We start from the raw sequence: 20,207 nt of genomic DNA, 5'->3' as shown, positions 1-20,207 counted from the left end.
AAATTGTGCTTCCGGATGCACAATCTAGGAGAACACATTTGGTATTTGAATGACACTAGGTAGGATTAGAGTTAAGAAAATAAAAGTTACATAATATCATTTTATAATTTATTAATTTTTGCCAAGACCAATGTCAAAGGGTTTCTTCCTCATGTTTTCTTCTAAGTGTTTTATGACTTCTTCTAAGTCATATGTTTAAGATTCTAATCCCTCTAATTAAAATTCTTATTAATTTTTGTGGATGGTGTAAGTTAGGAGTCCACTTTTTTTCTGTATATGGTTATCCAGTTTTCCAGCACCATTTGTCAAACAGACTATCCTTTCTACATTAAGTATCCTTTCCTCCTATGTCAAATATTAGTACGTGAGGGCTCATTTCTTGATATTCTGTTCTGTTCCATTAGTCTATGTATCTATTTTTATGTCCATACTGATTATTATAGCTTTGTAGTATAGTTTGAAATTAGGAAGTGGGATGCCTCAAAGAACAAACTGGCTTTGTTCTTTGTCAGGATTGCTTTGGCTAGTGTGTGTGTGTGTGTGTGTGTGTGTGTGTGTGTGTGTGGTTCCATAAAAATGTTAGGATCTTTTTCTGTTTCTTTGAAAAATGCCATTGGAATTATGATAGGGATTGCACTGAATCTATTGATGGCTTTGGTTAGTGTGGTTATTTTAACAATTTTAATTCTTCTGATTCATGAACATGGGATATTATTCCATTCATTTGTGTTCTTTTCAATTTCTTTCATCAATGTCTTGTAGTTTTCATTGTATAGATCTTTCACTTCCTTGGCTAAATTTATTCCTAAATATTTTATTGATTTTTGATGCAACTGTGAATGGGATAGTTTCCTTTACCTCTTTTCCAGATGTTTTGTTGTCGGTGCATGGAAAAACAAATGATTTCTGTATGTTGATTTTCTATCTGCAACTTTACTGAATTCATTGGTTACTTCTAATAGCGTTTTGGTTGACTCTATGATTTTCTATATACAAGTTCAAATCATTTGCAAATAGAAACAGTTCTACTTCTTCCTTTCCTATTTGTATGCTTTAGACTTCTTTATCTTGCCTGATTGCTCTAGCTAGGGCTCCAGTGCTATGTTGAATAAGAGTGGTGAGAGTGGGCAGTCTTTTCTTGTTCCTGGTCTTTGTGAAAAAGCTCCCAGTCTTTCACCATTGAGTATGATGTCAGTTGTAGGTTTGTCATATATGGCCATTATTATGTTGAGGTATGTTCCTTCTATACCCAATTTGTTGAGAGTTTTTATCACAAAAGGATGTTGTGTTTTGTCAAACGCACTTTCTTCATCTATTGAGAGGAGCATATGATTTTGTCTTTTGTTTTATTAATGATGTGTCACATTTATTTGTGTTTGTTGAACCATCCTTGCACCCCAGGGATAAATTCCAGTTGGTCACAGCACATGATTTTTAAAAATATATTGTTGAATTTGGTTTGCTACTATTTTATTGAGAATTTTTGCATCTACATTCATGAGGGTTATTGACCTACATTTTTTTTCTTTTCTTGTAGTGTCTTTATCTGGCATTGGTATCAGGGTAATGCTGGTTTAACAAAAATAGTTTGTAAGTGTTCCCTTCTCTTCGATTTTAGGGAAGATTTTGAGAAAAATTTTTATTCACTTTCTTGAAGTATTTGGCAAAATTTACCAGAGAATCCAATTTTCTGTATTGGGAGGTTTTTGATTACTTTCCTTACCCAAGCATAGAGGTCCTGCCTCACTATTCTGGTACTGCAGGAGAGAAATAGGTTAACACAACTAAGCTAGACAGGCACTCACTCACCATTCTTCCTTTGACCCTTTGGAGAAATTATTGCTGGTTAGTTCAATCCCGTGTTATGTTGCCTTTTTGGGGGGATTAACACTGGCCTAGTTCCTCTTACTGTCTCCAGTGGATTCAAATTCAGCTTTTTCCCTCCAATGAGTGCTGAAATATTTCTTTGTGAATGTTGGACTTCCATAAATCCTCTCATCTGTGGGTGTCTGCCCAAGCCAACCACTCATGGTTTTCCCCAACCATGGCCCAGAGGGGTTGGGGCTGGCTTTTTTTTTTTTTTTTTTTTTTTTTTTTTGGTTCTGCAGCCCACACTAAGGTTTGTCTGCCTATTACCTGATGAACAGGTGGGAAAGATTCCTCCCAGGATCCTTGGCAGATGGTGCTGGATCCCACAACTCCCCAAAAAAGTACTTTTGTTCATAGATAGATGCTGATTTTAATTGTTAAAAAAGAGAGAAAAAAGAAACTGTCTTACGTCACAATGAAACTGACATTACTCCCTTAAGTAATTTTGTAATTTTTTTAAAATGGAAAATGTAGTTTAAAAAATGCAACTATTGGAGGGTTCTAGATAAGAGGGTAGGTTTTACACTGATATCTTGGTCATTCCCAATACATTCCCAACAAAATGACTTGCAAAAGTTGCAAATAATGAATCGTCTTTATTACTACTGGAAATTAGAGATAATAAGAGTCCACATGCCAGGAGATTTGAGAAATTTCTAATGTCACTGTACTGATTAGACTAAAGGTGTTGTTTGGAAGTAAGTGAGGGAGAAGCTTTGATAATTCACTGACCTCTTCTACTTGGAATAGTACTAAATGAATTTGAGCTGAGTAATCAGGAGAACTTCAACAACAAAAACAAGCAAAAAGCAAAACAATTGACTAATGACACCCAAACAGGAAAAGACATTTACAAAGATGGGGTGTGTGTGTGTGTGTGTGTGTGTGTGTGTGTGTGAGTTAAACTCACTTCTTAAAGAGGAAAAGACCCCAAAACACTACCTATTAGACAAATAAAAGTTCAGTTGTCTCACTGGGTTAAAAGAATATCCAGCCACCATGATATTCTGTTTATTTAAAGATGCTCCTAAAGGCAAATGACTCAGAATAATTAAATACAAGATGGTGGGGGAACATATAGATAGCATACAGAAACAACAACTAAATGAGTAGCAATATTAGTTTAAGCAAAGTAGAATTTAAGAGAAAGAGTGAACTAATTCAAGTATTGACCAGAAAACCCAATTCATAATGACGTAATAAAACAACTGCATTGACTAACAGACACAAAACATGCAAAGTTAAATGTGAAAAATGCAAAAATAAAGTTATGGTACCACAATTAAAATTCCATGAATTTTATGTCCAATCAATTTTAAGATCTAGAGTTGACAAAAATTGAATTTAAACATATTGTATTTAAAAGCATTAGTGATAGATTTAAAATGACTATTGTAAATACATGTCTTCTTTTCCAGGTTTGTAAAACTTTAAAAAAGGAATCTAGAACTAGGTAACAGAATAAAATCTCAATAAATTTCTGACAGTAGAAATCAGGTAGATAACCTTATCTGATCACAAGGGTATTAAGAAAAAGTAAAGCAAAATCCATTCACTTTGTGTGATAGATTGAATTGTTAACCCCAAATTTCAAGGCTCCCTGCATCTACAGTCTTGTCATGGGTAGAGTGCATTTTCTTGTCTTCACCTTGGGCTTGCCATGTGGTTTGCTTTAGCTGACAGAAGTGACAGAGTGCTTGTTCTCATCATTGGCCTTAGGGCCTTGTGTGTTTTCACTTGCTTCTTTGTGCTTCTGTCATTGCTATGAGAAAAACATGTTCTGGGTGTCTGTTGGTCCTAGGGAAAGGAACACATGGGTCAGAGCTATCTCAGCCAAGCTCATCCTAGACCAGCCAACTTCAGAGGAGTCACCCATTTAATAAGCCTCCCCTAGACTGGCTGAATCTCAGCCAACCTGCAGCTGACCTGAAGTGGCAATAAATGAATGTTGCCGTAAACACTGAGTTTTAGGGTGACTTGTTATGCAGCAAGAGTGAAACAGTATATTTTGTAATTGGAAATTAAATTTCTCCTGAGCCAAACACTTGGATTCAAACCCAGGCTCTGTCACTCACCAGCTGTGTAATGTGGGGCAGGTAACATAATCTTTCTGTGCCTCAGTTTTCTCATCTGTAAAACAGGGATATTCTATATATCTTGTTAGATTGTTTGGAAGGAGTAAGTGAGTTGATATTTGTCAAGAACTCAGAAGAGTACCCTGGCACATGATAAACACTACATATGTGTCAGGTATTGTTATTTATGAATGCTATGTTCAAGAAATTTAAGTTTAAATTAGCTAAATTCTGTTAGACCAACTTTACAGATGAGGAAACCGAGGCCAGAGGAATTAAGAACCAAAGCTAGTAAGTGAAGGGGTAAGAACTCAATCTCAGGATTGCAGATATCAAAGCCTTTTCTCTATACAAGGTGTCAAATAGTACACAAGGAAAATATGAGTAAAATATAATAGTACTTAATTGATGCAGCCAATGAAAAAATCAGAGGTAATCTTTTGAAAAGAAATAAAAGTAACAAAGGTTGTAATTGAAAGAATTGGAAAAAGAATATCAATACAAACAGCAAGGAAAACAGGAGGAAAAATAAAAACAGAAATACGTTGGGAAAAGAAAACAATAAATTTATAGCTAAGTTTGGCAGATAGGTCTTCAAGTAGATAGATGAAATATACAGGTTCATAGGAGAGGAGAATGGTGGTAGAGTAGGGAGACCCTAGACTCACCAAACACAACTAGATAACTATCAAATCATCCTAAGTACCTCAGAAATAGATCTGAAGACTGACAGATCAAGCTCCACAACTAAAGGGAGAGAAGAGGCTACACTGAAAAAGGTTTTATTAAGTTAAACCATATTCTGTCAGCTCTTCCAGTTTTCAGAAGAATCTTGTATTTCTGTTCATCATAACAAAAAATCATTCTTAAATCCCAAAACAAACAAAACAAAACAAATGAACAAAGGGAAAAAGAGAGAGAGAGGCAAACCAAGAAACAGACTCTTAATTATAGAGAACAAACTGATGGTTACCAGAGGGAAGGTCGGTGGTGGGATGGGTGAAATAGGTGGGGGGCGGGGGGGGGCGGGTTTAAGGAGAGCACTTGTTGTGATGAGCACCAGGTGATGTATGGAAGCGTTGAATCATTATATTGTACTGAAACTAATATTACGTTGTATGTTAACTAACTGGACTTTAGTAAAAATTTTAAAAAATGTATACAGGCTTACAGCATATTTTGGAAGAAAACAGGCATCCAAATTTAGAGAAAGAACTAAGTAAGAAAGAAAATTTAAAAGCAACTTAAACTAATCACCTCTATTTTGTGAACATTGGACTTGGTTGGGTGGCCTGCCTGATTCTCTGTAGCAGAGAAACCCACTGGAGGTGAAACACCGGTTCCTTCAAGCTCTCAGTTAGTCATGATCATCACAGTAGCTGAAGTGTATACGTTTATCTGGTTTTGACCTTCTCACCATACAAAGAATACAAACCATTGATTCCACTTAATACAGGATGAAAATGAAGCTCAACTGACAAATTTAGCAAAAAACACACCCTGGACAGGTAATGATTTAATCTCTCTCTCAATGAATTTCTTCATTTTTATTAAAGACAATCAAGTCTTGCTCTTAGTGTGAAATAAAGAAATCACAGTAAATTGTGACTATTCTGCAAAGCAAAGGAATTTGGTAGTTTAAAAATCTCTGTGTGGTAAACATAAGAGACTCATAAATATGGAGAACAAACTGAGGGTTGCCAGAGGGGTTGTGGGAGGGGGGATGGGCTAAAGGGGTAAGGGGCATTAAGGAATCTACTCCTGAAATCACTGCTGCACTATATACTAACTAACTTGGATGTAAATTTTTTTTTTAAATTAAATAAATAAATAAATAAATAAATAAATAAATAAATAATGAAATAAAAGAAAAATAAATAAGTAAAATCTCCGTGTGGTATAATGGAAATGTACACATTTTCATTAGCTTTCGAAATATTGATAATGGCTTTCTATTGCCATTTTTGTAGGCACTGGAAATTGATAAACTTGTATGACTTTATGACTCTTCTAGCTAATTCACTTTATCTGAACCGGTTAAAACATGAGTTATATGGATTGTATCTTTTTAAAGAAAAATATCTTGAATTTCCTAATAGTCAACACAAAATATTCCCACTAAAAATTTATAAATATGTCAGATAAGGCATTATGAAGAAAATGATATCACCTATGCTACTGCCATCCAGAGATAGCCACTGCTATTATCTTCATGTAAATACTTTGGAAATTTTTCTTACATGTGCCTGTATAGAGAGTTGTGTAAGTTTTATTTTTCACTATGCATTGCTCTGTAACCTGATTTTTCCACTTATTTTATCTTGGATATTTTTATTATCAATAAATACATGTTTACATTGTCATTTCAAATGACTGAAATATGATGCATTCGTGTATCCTGTAACCATAATTGCCATGGTTGTTTTAACTGAATGAAATGCTATCACTAGTACGTTATTTTTTAAAAAAACCTTTGCTGTTTCATATTCATATTCTGGTAGATTTTTTTCTTCATTAAGGGCTAATGGATACTGTGTTCTCTGAGATTTTTTATGGTGGAAAATATTTTTGTGTGGCCTTAATATTGGAATGACAGTTTGGTTATAAAAGGAGATGAGTTTTGTAAATACTGCTCCACAGCCTTTTGATGTTCAGTGTTATTGTGGAGAAGTCCAGGGCCAATCTGATGTTTTCCCCTACAGGTAACTTGGTATTTTTCTTTTCCCTCGATGTCCAAAGGATTCCTTTTTTATCACTGAAGTCCTGTTACTTCACCGGGAGATGACTTGGTGTTGATCATTATGTATTAACTTTTCCCCAGATAAGATATGTACATTCAATCTCTAAGTCTAACCTCATTAAATTTTAGGCTAATATTACTGAATTATTTTTGAGCGCTTTTCCTATTTCATTATTTTCCTACTGTTAGTGACATATAAGTGACGCATAACATTGTGTAAGTTTAAGGTGTACAGTGTGAAGATTTGATACATGCATATATTGTGAAATGACCACAGTGTTAAACACGTCTATCCGCTCATGTAATGACCTTTGTTTTTATGGTGAAAACATTTAAGATCTACCCTCTTAGCAACTTTCAAGTATATGATAGAGTATTATTAACTATAATCACCATACTATATAGTCTTCTATACCCAATTTGTTGAGGATTTTTATCATAACAGTAATGAATTTTGTCAAATGCTTTTCCTGCATCTATTGAGATGATCATGTGATTGTTAGCTCTTTAATTAGTGTGATGTGTCACATTTATTGGTTGATATATATGTTGAATCATCCTTGCACCAGGATGAATCCCACTTGGTCATGGTGTATGATCCTTTTAATATGCTGTTGGGTTTGGTTTGCCGATATTTTGTTGAGAACTTTTGCATCTATTCATCAGAGATATTGCTATGGTTTTCTTTTCTTGTAATGTCCCCATCTGGCTTTGGTTTTGGGGATATGCTGGTCTCATATAATGAGTTTGGGAGTGTTTCTTCCTCTTGTGCTTTGTGAGTTTGAGAAGAATTGGTATTAATTCCTCTTGAAATGTTTGGTAAAATTCACCCATAAAGTAATTTGGTCCTGGTCTTTTATTTGTGGAGGTGCTTTTGATCACTGCTTTAATCTCCTTAGTCATTATTCATCTTTAAGGTTCTCTGTTTCTTCATGATTCACTCTTGGTAGTGAGTGTGTTTATGGGAATTGATCCATTTATTCTAGATTTCCTAATTTTCTGTCATATAATTGTTTATAGTAGTCTCTTATGGTCCTTTGTATTTCTGTATTATCAATTGTAATGTCTCCTTTTTCATTTGATTTTATTTGAGTCTTCTTTCTTTTTTCTTACTTAATCCAACTAAAGATTTGTCAATTTTGTTTATCTTTTTATAAAACCAGCTCTTAGGGGCGCCTGGGTGGCTCGGTCGGTTACGCGTCCGACTTCGGCTCGGGTCATGATCTCGCGGTCGGTGAGTTTGAGCCCCGCGTCAGGCTCTGTGCTGACTGCTGAGAGCCTGGAGCCTGTTTCAGATTCTGTGTCTCCCTCTCTCTCTGCCCCTCCCCTGTTCATGCTCTGTCTCTCTCTGTCTCAAAAATAAATAAACGTTAAAAAAATTAAAAAAAAAAAAAAGATAAAACCAGCTCTTAATTTTGTTGATCTTTTTTGTTGTTTTTCTAGTGTCCATTTTATTTATTTTTGCTCTGATCTTTGTTATTTCCTTCCTTTGGCTAACTTTAGGCTTAGTATGCACCTTTTTTTTTTCCTGGTTCCTTGAGGTGTAAATTTAGATTATTTATTTCAGAAATTTTTTCTTAATGTAGACATTTATTTCTATAAACTTCCTCTTAGAACTACTTTTGCTTTATCCCATAGTTTGGTATGCTGTGTTTCCATTTCCATTTAATGTATTTTTCATTTCTCTTGATTTCTTCTTTGACCATTGATTGTTTAATTGTGCTGTTTAATTTCCACATATTTTTTTATTTTTCCAGCTTTCTTCCTATTTTTGATTTTTAGTTTCATATCATTGTTGTTGGAAAATATATTTGATATGATTTCAGTCGTATTATATTTGTTATGACTTGTTTTGTGGCCTAAGGACATCCTAGGGAATGTTTCATGTGTGCTTGAGAAGAATGTGTGTTCTTTTGCTGTTGGATATTCTGTATATGGCAGTTCGGTCCATTTGGTCTAAAGTATATTTCAAGTCCATTGTTTCCTTGTTGAGTTTTAGTATGGAATGACCTGTCTTTTGTTTGAAGTGGAGTATTGTTTTTTGTCTGGTATTCCTTTCAGTTCTGATAGTATTGGCTTAATACATACTTAGGTGCTCTGATGGTGGGTGCATATGTATTTATTATTGTTATATCCTCTTGATAAATTAAACCATTATCATTATATAATGACCTTCATTGTTTCTTGTAACAGTTTTTGCCCTAAAGTCTATTTTGTTTGATATAAGTATAGCTACCCCTGGTCTATTTTCATTTTCATTGAACAGAATAACCTTCCAATGGAATGAAAGATATTCTATTGCATGAAATATCTTTTTCCAGCCCTTTTCTTTGAGGCTTTGTGTGTCCTTAAACCTGAAGTGAATCTCATTAGGCAGTATATGGTTGGGTCTTTTTATTTATTTATTTTTAAATCCATTCAGCCACTCTGTGCCTTTTGATTGGAGCATTTAGTCCATTTACATTTAAAGTAATTATTGGTAGGTAAGAACTTGCTAATGACATTTTATTGATTGTTTTATGGCTGTTTCAAAGTTCCCTTGCTCCTTTCTTCTTCTTCTCTTTCTGTCTTTCTTTGTGAACTGATAATTTTCCATAGTGGCATGCTTTTGCTTCTCTTTATCTTTTATGCATATACTGTAGGATTTTGCTTTATGGCTATAATGTGGCTTTACATAAAACATCTTATGGTTATAATAGTCTATTTTATGCAGATAACAACTTTGATTATACAAAATCTACCCTTATATTCCTCCCCTTTCACCTGTTATGGTTTTGATGTCCCAAGTTACCTCTTTTTATACTATGTATCCATTACCAAATTACTGCAGCAATAGTTATTTTTTTTTAATACTTTTGTCCTTTGACCTTTATACTGGCATTAAGTTAAGGTGAAGATCTACACTTACATGGATTTTTTTCAATGGTTTATAATGGTTTAACGCACCATTATATTACAGTATTAGAGTGCTGTGAATTTGGCTATATACTTACCATTGTCAGTGTGTTGTCTATTTTCATGTAACTTGTTAGTACCCTTTCCTTTCAGCTTGAAGAATTTTCCATATTTCTTGTAAGGCAGGTCTAGTGGTGATGTACCACTTCAGCTTTTGTTTGCTTTGGAAAGTTTTTATTTCTTCTTCATTTATGAAGGACGACTCTGCTGGGTAAAGTATTCTTGGTTGGCATTTTTTTTTCTTTTATCACCTTGAATATAGTATACCAGTCTTCCCTGGCCTGCAAAGTTCTGTTGAGAAATCTGCTGATAATTCACTTGTATGTGAGGATTTTTTCTCAGTTATTGCTTTTAAATTTCTTTTTGTGTGTGTTTGATTTGAGACAGTTTAAATATAATGTATCAGAGAAGATAACTTTAGGTTAAAATTTGGGGGGACTGCATGAGCTTCTTGAAGTTGATTGTCCAAATCTCTTCCTAGATTTGGGAAATTCTTAGCCATTATTTATGTAAATGAGCTCTCATCCCCTTTCTCCCTCTCTTCTCTTAGAGTCTGATAATTCACAGAATGTTTCTCTTAATGGTATCCCATAATCCATATAGGTATTTTTCACTTCTTTTCATACTTTTCTCTTCATTTTCCTCTGACTGGATGATTTCAAAGGACTGTCTTCTACTTAACAGATTCTTTCTTCTGCTTGAGCCAATCTTATAATGATACTCTCCATGGCATTTTTCATTTCATTCATTGTATTCTTCAACTCCAAAATTTCTCTTAGGTTCTTTTTTTAAACGATTTTTCTCTTTCCATTAAATTTCTCATTTTGTTTGTGTATTGTTTGCCTGATCTCTTTTTGTGTTTTCTCATATAGCTCACTGAGCTTCCTTAAAGCAACTATTTTGAATTCTTATGATGCATATTACAGATCTATATTTCTTTAGGGGCAGTTACTAGAAAATTATTGTGTTCCTTTGGTGGTGTTATGTTTCCTTGCTTTTTCATGTTCCTTGAAGATTTGCATTGATGTCATTGCATTTAAAGGAGTTGTCTCCTTCAGGCTTTACCAACTGGCTTTAGGAGACAAATATCTTTTGTCAGCCCTGGTAGGGATTCTGAAGTTTTCTCAGACTTTTTCTATGCATATTCTTGCTCCACATTTCTTGTTTCCTCTTGAGACAGAACTCTTAAGATTGTATGTTTTCTCTTTATCCTTCAAAACGAGGATGGATGCCCACAGCTGCCCTTTTGCTTTCCTCAGAGCACTCCTAAACACTCAGACTTGTGAGGCTTCTCCCAGACCCACAGCCAGGTGGTTTTCTACGTGTTCTCACTAGCCATATATGAGTCTGCTTGCTCTTTACTCATATTTACAGATGTTCATATTTCTTAAAATTTGTGCAACTTATTTCTATTCTGATAAGTCCAATTGATCTAAAGCCGTTTTTGGTATGCTTCTGCTAATATTTTGTTAACTCTCATATACTTACATACTTAGTGATTTTTTACTTTGAGCTATTAATTTTCTTGGAATTACATCTGTGAAAATACTTTGAACTCTGAAATGAAGGTGGGTTTCTCCAGAGAGCACTTTCATCTGCTTCTGTCAGGTATCTAGGACAGAGCTATTCAAATTGAGGTACCTGGACTGGTGCCAGTTTGCAAATGACAGCAAGGTAAGATTTCCCCAGAATGTAAATCAACTACAGCATTATGCATATTGTTTCCTTCATCTATCATTTATTTCATAGCAATACTTTCAGTGAAACTGTGAATTGATTTATAATGTGCCACAAGCTCCTTATCTCATATCTGACTGTGACAAGTGATTTATGGACTAACTATATTGAATTGCATTAGCCTATTGAATTGACTATATTGAGTATCTCTTTAAACTCAGTTCCCATTTGAGATTTTTCAGGTATTTCAAGTAGTGTGAAATTGGACTGCACTAGGCATTCCAGTGTTAACTATCTTATAGTTATGAATTTCTTTGAGGAGATTAAAATAACTCCATCCTTTCTATTCAATGCCAAGTTTTAGACATACAACTTTCTTTGCATTATTGTGGGATAATGGTTGTTTGAATTTTTACTTTTGTATTAATGGTTTATTCCTTTGGGTGCACCCACCTTATATGGGAATCTCTTGATCGGGTCCTTATTCCCGATCCCTGAGTCCCATGAAGCTAAAAAATATCTATGCTCATTTGTCTCAGTTTGACAAATGACTGCAGTCCCAAACCAGGTTAACTGTTGTGCTACCTTGCTGTGTTCTTTTTCATTTAGTGTTTGTTTTGAATAGTATTTGCCTTTAAAGAAAACCAACTAGTTGATGCATTTGAGCAAATTTATAAAATATTTTATCCAGCATTTTTAGTTGCTAGTTTGGGCAGTTAGTCCTCCATGTATGATCTCAAGATAATGTTTAGTTTCTTTTTTGAATTCTTTCATAAGTTTCATTTGCTCCACTTCCCCCTAATTCATCCATCGTCAATGGGGTATGTGTCTCTAGATACATTGTTTTTTAATTGTAGGTTAAGATCTACACTTATATGGATTTTTTTTCAATATAGGTTAATAAAAATATTCCTAAAAAATAAAGAAATAAAAATATGTATGGGGAGTTTCTTTTTCTTTTTTTCTTGTTATATTGTTTACAAGGCAATTACTTAAAGTGCAGGGCTGAATAGCTAAGTAACACCATGTATTTACTTTTAATAGCCTGAAGATACTGGAATAATAAGAAATGCCTTTTGTTATTTCCCTTCAGTTCTCAGAAACACTATGGCAGTGGGTGAAGGAAGAAACAGCACTACAATTACCAGGTTTATCCTATTGGGATACTCTGAATCTCCAAAACTTGAAGTCATCCTTTTTCCTAGGCATCTCCCTCGTGATAGTGTTCTGCAATGTCAACCTCATCACTCTGATCAAGATGGACTCCTACCTGCACACACCCATGTATTTCTTTATCAATAAACTTGCCTTCTTAGATATTTGTTATGTTTCCTCCACAGCTTCCAAGACGCTCTCAGATTTCTTCAAGAAGCAGAAATACATCTCCTTTGTAGGGGGCACCATGCAGTACTTCTTCTTTACCCTGAGTCTGACTGAGTGCTTTTTCTTAGTAGCTATGGCTTGTGACCGATATGCTGCCATTTGTAAGCCTCTGTTCTACACCACCATCATATCTCCCACCCTCTGTGTGCAGATGGTTGTGAGATCTCGTGTAACTGGATTCTTTGGCTCATTTATCCAACTGTGTGCCTTATTTCAGCCTCATTTCTGTGGGCCAAATGTCATCAGCCATTTCTTTTGTGATCTTCCCCAGCTGCTGATCATATTTTGCTCTGACACCTTTTCCTTTCAAATCGGGACCTCTGTGCTCACAGTGATCTTTGGATTCACATCTGTCTTGGTTATCATGATATTCTATGGTTATATTGCTGCCACCATTCTGAGATCACTTCATCTGAAGGCAGGTCCAAGGCCTTCAACTTCTGTGCTTCTCACCTGATAGCTGTGACTCTCTTTTATGGCTCACACACCTTAGTCTATTTGTGCCCTACTTCTGATGATTTTCTGAGCCAAAACAAGCTGACCTCCGTTGTATACACTGTGGTGATTTAAATCTATTGATCTGCAACCTAAGGAACACGGAAATCAAAGATGCCTTAAACAGATGGGAAAAGAGAATATTTTCATGGAATTATTGGTGCCTTTTAGGGCTTAGGACACAAAATACGCAGAATAGTGTATGAAAAACAGCTATAATAGTACTTACAAGCCTTGTAATATATTGTGTAACTTTTCACAAATATCTGCTTTCCCTCTATTCCCTGAGAGAGGATTGTATTTCATCCCTTTGAAGTCAGGTTTGGGCATGTGACTTGTTATGGCAAATGAAAATGTGAACAGATGTGACATATCCCACCTCTAGGTAGAGATTATATATGTGTGATTTTTCACCTTTTTTATTCCCAGTGGTCTAGTCAGTGGCTGACTTGTAAGGAATAAGATGGCGGTGCAAGAGAAGAGCCCCCAGCTGACATAAGAGAAACTTGTATTGTTAGCAAAAAATAAGTCTGTTTTGGATTATTTGCTACTGTAACATACTCAGTCCATCATAACTGTTACAGAAATCTGTACAGGTGGTAGTGTGCTATTAAAAAAAATCAGTGTTAACATTTGTAAGTTTCTTTAGGGCCAGGAAATAGGTGTTAAGCAATATATTATTGACAACTGGGAGGATAGTAATTTATGTTTGGCACAATAAAACATTTGGTACGACGGCACTTGTGATAACTTTGAAGGGAGATTATGTGGGAAAATGGAATGCTTGTAGCATGAATTGGTTGCTGTTAGATGAATTTAACAAGGTTCTACCAGAATGAGAAAAACTCACAAGACAACTGGCCAGTTTGCAAGGAAGAAATGAAAGAGAATATAGAGAGTCAAGAAATTTGGAGACTTGAGAGGAGCTAAGATGGCAGTCTAAGTAGGAGGACCCTAGGCTTGTCTCATCCCTCAAACACAGCTAGATAACTATCAAATTATTCTGAATACCCAAGAAATCAACCTGAGGACTGACAGAACAAACTGCAGAAGAGGCTACATGGAGGGAGGAAGTGCAGAGACATGGTTTGGGGGAGAAACAGATCATGGGTGCTGCAGAGAGGAGGGAGCCCAGGTCACAGAGAAGGGTGAGAGAGAGAGAGAGAAGAGCACATAGGGGGATGCACAAAGAGAATGCTTCCCCAAAGCCATTGGCTGGGAAAATGAGAGGGGCTGATTTTCATGAGTTTTTGCAAAAACTCAAACACTGGAGTTTTAGAGGTGGAGTTCATGGCTGGGTTAGAGCCCTGAAGGTACTGCCTTACTCCTGGGGAGAAGGCATTCAAGCAGCCTGGGGTAGACTGTGCAATCTGAGGATGACCTGTGGTGCATGGGGAGAGACAGTTTGCTCTTCCTGGAGTGCATCTGTGAGAGGTGGCATTCACAGAGATGCCACTCCAGGGACCAAAGAGCTAGGGAGCACCATAGGGAAGCATAGCCACAGAGACACCTGCTGGTGGTGGCTAACCCAGACGCTGGTTCTTTAGAGTACTTTGCTCCAAATCCCATGCCTCTGTGCTCTGGCACGACTGCCCTTCTGGGTCAAATCTGCATCAGTCCCAGCATGGCAAGACACTCCCCCAGAAGACCTGCCACACCAGGTCCCTAAAATTTGGAGTTTTAAAAGTCAGGAGGCTTGTCTGGGATAGAGCCCAAAGTGCACTGCACTGCTCCAGGCAGGCAAGCAACATGAATACAGCATGAAAACAGCCATCTAAAAACTGCCCGGGATGCACAAGGGGAAATTATTCGCTTTTCTGGTAGTGCCTCCCCGAGAGCAGCAAGCATAGAGATCCCTCTCCAGGGACAAAGGAGCTGGCTGGCACCATTTCCTTCCCCCATCATCATAAACCAGCTTGCATAAACAGCACAGTGCCAACACTGGCTGCCTAACCTGCTTACACCAACTCCCACCCCCCTGTGCTCTTTTGGTGCTGCTTTTCTTTGGCAAGTGTGCCTAAGTCCAAGTGCAGTGGAACCTTTCCTCAGAAAACCAGCACAAATCCCCACCTGCACCATGTCTACCAACCAGAGAGTTCTGCAAGTCTTCAGTTCTAGTGGAAGTAGTATCAGGTCTCATTTAACAAGCAGACTAGAGCACACCTGGTTAAAACTCACCACACTGTGGCCAAGGTCTAAACACTGCCCACTGCAGGCAAGGAGAGTCTCTTCAGACAACTGGCCTGAAGGATAGGGCAGCCAAAACTCAGCCAAAAACGCAGCACATACTAGAGACATTTCTTGAAGTGCCAGTCCCTGAACACTATACGACTTCTTCATAAAGCCATTACTATTAGGAACAGGAAGCATAACAGGCTTTTCCAAGACTTAGAAAAAAATGCCAAGATAGAGGAATTCATCCCAAAAGAAAGATCAAGAAAAGGTTGTGGTCAGAGATCTAATTGACACAGGTATAAATAATTAATATGCCTGATGGAGAATTTAAAGCAATAATCATAAGGATACTCACTGGGCTTGAGAAAAGCATGGAATACATCAGAGAAATCCTTACAGCAGAGATAAAAGAGTGAAAAAAATCAAATGAAAATGTAGTAACAGATTTGAAACAGACCAGATTTAATGACCACAAGAATGGAAGACAGAGAAACAATTAAATGTTATAGAAGATAGAGTAATTGAAAATAATGAAGCTGAGTAAAAGACAGAAAGAATTATGAATCACAGGTATAGACCTAGGGACTCCATGAAATGTAATAACATTTGTATCATAGGAGTCCTAGAAGGAGAAGAGAGAGAAAAGGAGGCAGAAGGTTTATTTGAGGAAATAATACCTGAAATCTTCCCTAATCTTGGGAAGGAAACAGACTTCCAAATCCAGGAGGCATAGAGAACTTACATCAAAATCAACAAAAGCAGGCCAACACTAAGACATATTGTAATTACACTTGCAAAATAAAGCCACAAAGAAAAAATTCTTAAAAGCAGCAATACAAAAGAAGTCCCTAACTTACAAGGGGAGACACAACTATATGGATAACTCCTCTTTGACAAAGCAGGAAAGAATATCCAATGGAAAAAGAGTCTCCTCAACAAATGGTGTTGGAAAGCTGGACAACAACATGCAGAATAATGAAACTGGACCACTTTCTTACACCATGCACAAAAATAAATTCAAAACGGATGAAAGACCTAAATGTGAGACAGGAAACCATCAAAATCCCCAAGGAGAATACAGGCAGCAACCTCTTGAACATCAGTTGTAGCAACTTCTTACTAGATATGTCTCCTGAGGAAAGGGAAACAAAGGCAAAAATAAACTATTGTGACTTTATCAGAATAAAAAGCTTCTGCACAGTGAAGGAATCAACAAAACTAAAAGGCAGCCTTTGGAATAGGAGAAGATATTTTCAAATGACACATGTGATAAAGGGTTAGTATCCCATTATCAGATGTTAGTATCCAAAATTTATAAAGAACTTACCAAACTCAACACCCAAAAAAAACAAATACTCCAGTTAAAAAATGGACAGAAGACATGAACAGATATTTTTCCAAAGAAGACATCCAAATGACTAACAGACACATGAAAAGATGCTCAACCTTACTCATCATCAGGGAAATACAAATCAAAACTACACTGGGATATCACCTCACATCAGTCAGAATGCCTAAAATTAATAACACAGGAAACAACAGGTGTTGGTAAGGATGTGGAGAAAGAGGAACCCTGTTGCACTGTTGGGAATGCAAACTGATGCAGCCACTCTGGAGAACAGTATGGAATTTCCTCAAAAAATTAAAAATAGAACTACCCTACAACCCAGCAATTACACTATTAGGTATTTACCCAAAGGATACAAAAATACTAATTTGAATGGATACATGCATCCTGGTGCATTATCAACAATAGCCAAATTATGGAAAGAGCCCAAAGGTCTATGGAATAATGAATGGATAAAGAAGATATGGTTTGTATATGCAATGGGATATTACCCAGGCATCAAAAAGAATGAAATCTTGCCATTTGCAATGACATGGATGGAGCTAGAGTGTATCATGCTAAGTGAAATAAGTCAGTCAGAGAAAGACAAATACCATATGATTTCACTAAGATATGGAATTTTGGAAGCACAACAGTTGAACATACGGAAAGGGGGGAAAAAAAGAGAGGCAAACCAAGAAACAGACTCTTAACTATAGAGAACAAACTGAGGGTTGATGGAGGGAGGTGGATGGGGAATGGGTTGAAAAGGTGATGGGTGTTATGGAGGTCACTTGTGATGACCTCCATACATACAACTGTGTGTTGTATGTAAAGGATGTATGACCTCCAAACGTACATACCTACAAAAAATGTATGACCTCCATACATACAACACTGGGTGTTGTATGTAAAGGATAAATCGCTAAATTCTGCATATCTGAAACTAATATTACTAGTATGTTAACTAACTGGAATTTAAATTAAAACTTGGAGAAAAGAAAAAAATAAGTTTTGGAGATTTACACAACTAGAGGAGAAAACTGATTTCTATCTCTAACCAGTAAAGATAAAAATTAGAAGGACCCAGAAAAAAAGAGGGGGCAATAAAGCCCAGCCTTGCATTAAGGACCATATCAAGGATGTGGTTATCACCCCCCATTGTCTTAAAGTCTAAGTGGTTGAAGGTTATGCTCAGTAAATCTTTTTAATTTGACAAAATGGTCCATGTAAAAGAAATTTAGGGACTTAGAGTGTGATTCTCACACACAAGCCTGATACGACTAAGATATTTTATATTTATGATATATATGAAATAGAGAGAGAGATAAAGACAGAGATATCTAGAAAAGAATTGTGAATATGGCTATTGATCTGGGGAGCTGACCTAAGTAAGAAAATAAGTCAAATATTAGTCTGGACTAGCATAAAGTTGGCTCTTTGAGACTTAAAAGAATTTTTGGGCCGTCAATTTTCAGTGTCCAGGAAGCAATCTGAGATAGCTGATCAGACACTCCCAAGGAAGAGACATTCTTCAATTTACTGTTCAAATGTGGCCAAAGAGGAGAAATATCAAAGTAAGGACTTTACAGAAAGTGAAATTAAGTGTCATGGAAAATAATGGACTAGGAAGAATGAATGTAGTAGTCCCTAGTCATGGAATAGTGCACTCCCACTCTGAGGGTTCTTCATAAGATCGGCTTAGTAGAATAGGGATTGCTATAGTCTGGTGAGTGTTATATGTCTCTTCCTCCTTAACTTTCAAAAGAAGTGTGTGTATTGCCATTTCTTGATCCACATTTCACCATTGCATATCTGGTATTCAGATTAACAGATTAAGTTTACAGATTAACTTGTTTAGTTCACATGTTTCTAAACCAAGAACCATACAGACATTATTAAGAGACTTCTAGGAATCCCTCAAAGATCCATTCCTGACCAGAGAAGATACTAAGACAAATACAACTGATTAGCATCTAGAGTATATAACAGACTCCTATAAATAAAAAAGACAAATGTCTGAGTTAATATGGGCTAAGTAAGTCAATAGAAATTTCATAAGGAAGTACAAATGGTCTTGAAACATGTTAAAGGATTTAAATCTCATTAATTATAGAGCAATATAATTTCACACCTACCATTTAACTAAAAACTAACAAGTAGGACAAGGTCAAGTGTTGACAAGAATGTGTAGTAATAGAGTGGAAAGTGGACTGTTACTGCCCAAGAAAGTGTCCCTAAAGGACAGTGGTGAAGGGAAATCCTCCTAGTGGTCACAGTCCCAAGAAGCAGACCTGGTTGTCCAATTTACATTGAGGGACAAAGCTCCTGGGTTAAAGATACACATGGGCTCTTCAGCAGTGTCAGATAGCTTGGACTGGTTGGTCAGGAGCCTGGAAAGAGCAATATTGGAAGACCAGGGACAAGAACGTCCAGGGAAGAAGTATATGGATGAACCTATGGGCATGAAACACACAGATCTTTTTGTCACGTTAATACTCACCAGAAAGCATCCATTCCAGTGGGAGTTTTCATACTTAGATGGACAGATTGACAAAGACCAGATGTCACCCAGCCTCTCTCTTTGTATATTACAGTTCATGGCCATCATGAACAGCGAGTGGCCATGGTGGAATGGTTGAAGGCACTGCTGAAGTTCTTTCTCATAAAGGCCAAATTACTGACACAACTGAATGTCCAATGTGCTAGAAAATAAGTGAAGCCAGAGCCATCAATAGTACTCAGGAACACCAGCCAACCACTTGGTGGTAGGTATATAATAGTGAACTCTACCACCTTGGAAGGAAGAGGGATTTATGCCTACTTAAATTGACACATTCTATAGCTAAAGGCCTGCCTTCCATGCATGCACTATCTCTGCCAGTACCACCATCTAAGGCTTGCTGAACACCCAGTCTATCCCATATGACATTACCTCAGTTAAAACGATACAGTTTATGGCAAAGAAGGTGAACTAATGGGAGTATGATCATGAGATTTATTGATATTTTATTGTATGTCTTTATGCAGAAATATATGGTTTAATAGCTGAAGTAAGGTGTCAGCTAGAAAATTCCTGATAGGTAAGGCACTATCTTCTAGGAAGCTGTATGTGAACTAAGTAAACAAGTAATATATAGTGCTTTTCCCAAGTACCTTAAGTATATGGCTCCAGGAACCAAAGAATGGAATAAGATTTTCACCCCTTCGCTGTGATCCCAAGTGACCCACTTTTACAATTTGTGTTTTTGTTTCCCCATAAACTTAAGTTCTACCAAGTTAGAGGCTCTAGATCCCAGGTAGAATCACTCTGTCAGGGGACACAGAAGGACTCCAATGAATTTGAGACTTTCACCTGATGCTAATAGACCATCAGGCAAAGAAAGGACTTACTGTATGGTGGGGATAATTGATCTGATTATCTTGAGGAGTTAGGGTTGCTGCTACACAGTCAGCTAGAAGGAGTGTGTCTGGAGCCCAGAGAATTCACCGGGGCATCTTTTGATGCCCA

The 20,207-nt window shown here is 36.6% G+C and overlaps 1 pseudogene; it reads left to right on the top strand.

Moving 5' to 3' along the window:
* LOC131487905 (olfactory receptor 5AN6-like) overlaps positions 1-14,194 on the top strand; it is a 93,730-nt pseudogene extending 79,536 nt beyond the window's left edge.
* The last annotated feature ends 6,013 nt before the right edge of the window (positions 14,195-20,207 follow it).

The sequence above is a fragment of the Neofelis nebulosa genome, chromosome 10, assembly GCF_028018385.1.
Source record: "Neofelis nebulosa isolate mNeoNeb1 chromosome 10, mNeoNeb1.pri, whole genome shotgun sequence".
Lineage (NCBI taxonomy): Eukaryota > Metazoa > Chordata > Mammalia > Carnivora > Felidae > Neofelis > Neofelis nebulosa.
The sequence above is the reverse complement of the archived record's forward strand: the minus strand, read 5'-3'. Positions and strand labels throughout refer to the sequence as shown.